Source organism: Cyprinodon variegatus, unplaced genomic scaffold, assembly GCF_000732505.1.
Source record: "Cyprinodon variegatus isolate N-32 unplaced genomic scaffold, C_variegatus-1.0 Scaffold20, whole genome shotgun sequence".
NCBI lineage: Eukaryota > Metazoa > Chordata > Actinopteri > Cyprinodontiformes > Cyprinodontidae > Cyprinodon > Cyprinodon variegatus.
Window position 1 is genome coordinate 2109849 of NW_015150473.1, and position 4048 is coordinate 2113896.

Here is a 4048-nt window from a genome sequence, read left to right on the forward strand (position 1 = left end):
GCAGCTTTATTTGCTGTGATCAGTGGGAATAAAGTAGTTTTAATATGTTTTTTAGTGAGAAAATCCACCTGAGAGGACATGTACCTGTATATAAAAAACGCGCCCTATAGTCCGGTGCGCCTTATGTGTGTGTTAAATACAGAAATGGCACACATAACTGAGAGTGCGCCTTTTAGTCCGGTGCGCCTTATGGTCGTGAAAATACGGTAAAAGACGAAAAAATGTCCCCAATGCATAAAATAAACATAATGAAATAAAGACAACTTTATGTTAGAAAATACTATATAGGAATGTTCCCATTTATATAAAAGGATAAATAAAAATTACTTCAAATTTCAAAATAAAATCAACAGATTTGGACAGATGATAGTAAACAAAATGCAATAATATATATATATATATATATATATATATATATAGTGACGCAGGGGGTATCACTGCAAGAAGGTTTCAGGTACGATTCCCATCTTTCTGTATGGAGTTTGCATGTTCTTCTCTAAATTTTCCTTAGGTGTGAGTGTGTGCGTGAATGGTTGTTTGTCCTGTTTGTCCCTGTGTTGCCCTGTCCAGAGTGTACCCCAACTCGCTTCTCGCCCGTTGACTGCTGGAGATAGGCACCAGATACAAAGCTCAGGAAAATATGCTTCGATGGATACATTGGGATGATATTGTAATTCTTTCATTCTAAACTAAGGTCAAAGTTTCTGCACCACCCTTTTTTGTTGTGTTTTATTTATTTATTTAATCAGGACACAGCACATTAATGAACAATCTTATACTTCTGTACAGATTGTAAATGAGGCAGATAATAGCATAGTTGCTAATTTACATCTGTCGTCCTGAGGCAGAAAGACAAAACAACACAAGATCACATAATACAATATCCGTCAAAACACATAGACACACGTTCAGACAATGACATTACAACAATAAAATTAGTGAGTGCATGACTGGGATCTTTTAAGAAACAGTTTAAGGTGCTTTTTAAATGTGCAATAGTTGGACATTCCCTGATGGGAGGCTGTTCCAGAAGTGACCCTCTGACTGATAGAACAGTTTGTCCAAAGGTTGTTCTTCTGTGGTGGATCTCTAGGTTTCCTCTGGAGGAGGCTCTGGTGCAAATACGTTTGCCAGAAAGTGGAGGTGGGGCTAATCCATTCAGAGCTTTGTAAATCAAACGACTATTTTTAAAATGAATAAAATTTTCAAATTGTGTTAGAGAGTTACATTTAACAAAGGGGTATATGAAAGACGAACATGGTGCAAAATTACCTTGTAGATAGTCTGACACATTGCACCTGTTTGCAGGTCTGTTCTAGTGGGATAGGAAACATCTTATAAGAAATATTTCATGACAGAGGGGTTTTGAGTCCTTTTTAAAGTCTCTTAAACGTTCATTTAAAAAAAAAAATTGACAATTTTCCTCTGTGTCTTGAACTGACTGCACTAAATTATTCAGTTCTTTACAAAACATGTCATTCTGACTCAGTTCTTTATTCAAAAAAATTTCATAGTCAAATACTAAATCTGTGCTCTGCTTACCCCGGCACGGGATTGGAAGATTAAACATAACTCAGCTACCGCATTTCATCTTTTACATCAGCTGCTTCACTGACAAGTTTCAGTCCTTCAAAGAGCAGAAAGTAAACATATTTTGCAGTTTAGAGCTAGAGTCAATGTGCTGGGATGATTTACAGAATAGATTGGACAGATGCATCATTGCACATCCTGTGTCCCACCACAAGCAGAACTGGGCCCCCAGAGTATCTACAGAGGCTGGCTTACAACTCTGAGTAAATTTCACTCTGGTTAACGGAGACTCAATAAAGCACATCACAAGAGAAAAGCGAATCGAGCTCTACGCACCTTCTGTCCCTATGTTATTTATTTATGAGACTCAAATTAGGTAAATTTAGCACTTACACAAGACTTAGACTGATTAAAACATCCCCCAGTTCTGCAGAGACACAGAAAGAAAGTGTCTCTACCCATAATTTAATAGAAGATATGATAATTTTGCAGTGCTTTGAGACTGCAGAAGAAAATGCATGACTTCTGCATATTTCCTAGAGGTGCCATAATTATACAAAGAGACCTTATTTGGGAAACAAAATAAATATGACAAACAGGTGCAACCTTGATTAAATCAGAGCTTGTTTATGGTTCAAAGATTCAGAGATTTAATCAAGATGAAGGAACATTGAATTCATTGAATAATGCATGGAAGATAAAAGAGATTTCACCTTTTTATTGAGGGCTTAAAGTTTATAGAGTTTTTTGTGTTTTAATCCATAGTACATAATCTTTGTGCTCCTGACTGAGTATCATTTCCCGAGAACAGCAGTTTAGAGACATGTCATTGCATGGGTTGTGAGATTATTAGGCAAAAGTTGTAAGCACGTAGAATACATATGTAATTTAAACAAACAGAAGTGGGCCTTTTTTCGAAGGTTAAGCTCACCTTCATGTACGGGCATGTGCGTTCATCAGCTGCTGGCGAATTGGAACTGCGTTGACAAACGAGCTTAATTTACCCTCACTGAAGTAAGATTAATTGGAGGTGTCGAGGTATGAAGCTGCAAATGACAACACGCCTTTGGAATAATGACAGGAAGTATGGCGGAAGATCGGGGCGAGAGGGATTCGCTTTTGTCATCAGGAGGCGTCACAGTTAGTTGTTTGTCCCGAGGATTTCAGGATGAAACAAGGCAGCAGAAAAGGTTGGGTGGCTGTGGGTTCAGTGCGTGTTCTAAGAGGCAGATGTTAAATCCACTTGTAAACTTAATCATCAGAGGAGCATGAGAAAGTGGCTGGCATAGAAAAAATGAACAATTTGGGGAGCATCAGGAGATTCTCCAGCTCTTATTCACAACAGCAAATTGGGACAAGACAAGAGTAAAGAAATGTGTTTAGAGAAAGTGAGTGCATGCTTGTGTGTTGAGGTTCTTGAAGTGATTACTTGACAAAAGAAAAAAAACAAAAAACAAAGTCTTCAACACTCTAATCAACGACGAAGCAGCGCAAGGAAAACATTTTTTGAGGGAGAATAGAAAATCGGGAGAACACCTGGGAGATGGATGATTGGAAAGTTGTTAAGACACAGCGTTAAGCCTATTGTGAAGAAACTAGATTGTGGGCCTGCCTATGTATGCAGTGATTATTTCAATCTTCTAAGGAATATATGTCAATCAGAAAAGTTCACTTCTTTGGAGGCTGTCATTAGGTATATTCAACACTTTTGTTGGGAAATTAGGTTCATTGCTTTACGTGTTCTGCAAACAGGTGTGAGCTGGTATTAAGAGTCTCCATTTTCCCCTAAAATATAAAACAAATAATATAAAATCTAATTTAATTGTGTTCCATTCCAACAGCAAAAATAAATCTTTTTTTATCTACTACAGTAACACTAAATAAATGCCGCTTTAATGCACATTTCTTTAGTCATATATTTTTCATTCACTATTATTTCAATCTGGCACACAGACTTCGGCAAAAACCTAAAATAAACAGTTTGTGAATTAGTAATTTTCAAGTGCACCATATAGGAGGGGCCAAGAGACACCTATTGGTGTCAAATATAGAAGGAATAGAAGGGCTGATCTGGATATACACATTCAATAAAATATATTACACACAGAACATGGAGGATTTTATTCAGTTGTGGGGTTTTAAAAACATTTTATGTACTGTGTCAGATGATGGAGAACTGCATTTTAACAAGCTCCTCATTTAATGATTTTTAACTGACACAATTTAATAGTGATTTTTGACTGACACTTATTTTACTTTAATAGTGATTTTTAACTGACACTTGTTCTACTATAATAGTGATTTTAACTGACACTTGTTTTACGTCAATTGTATATATGTTGTGTATTTGTGTGAATTGTGTAAATAAAGTGTTGTTAAAAGTCAAAGTCAAAGTCAAAAGTCACAGTGAGATAAAGCTATTTTGGCCTGTGGAGTTATAAGAGACAAACCATTAATGATACAGCCATGATCTTTTCTGGCAATCATCTAGAGCTGAAAACTAACAATATTAGGTAGA

The 4048-nt window shown here is 36.5% G+C and overlaps 1 protein-coding gene across 1 annotated transcript in view; it reads right to left on the reverse strand.

The window, feature by feature from the left end:
• The window catches only part of tpk1 (thiamin pyrophosphokinase 1), a 97328-nt gene that overhangs the window by 34991 nt on the left and 58289 nt on the right, over window positions 1–4048 (reverse strand). The window lies entirely within an intron of this gene.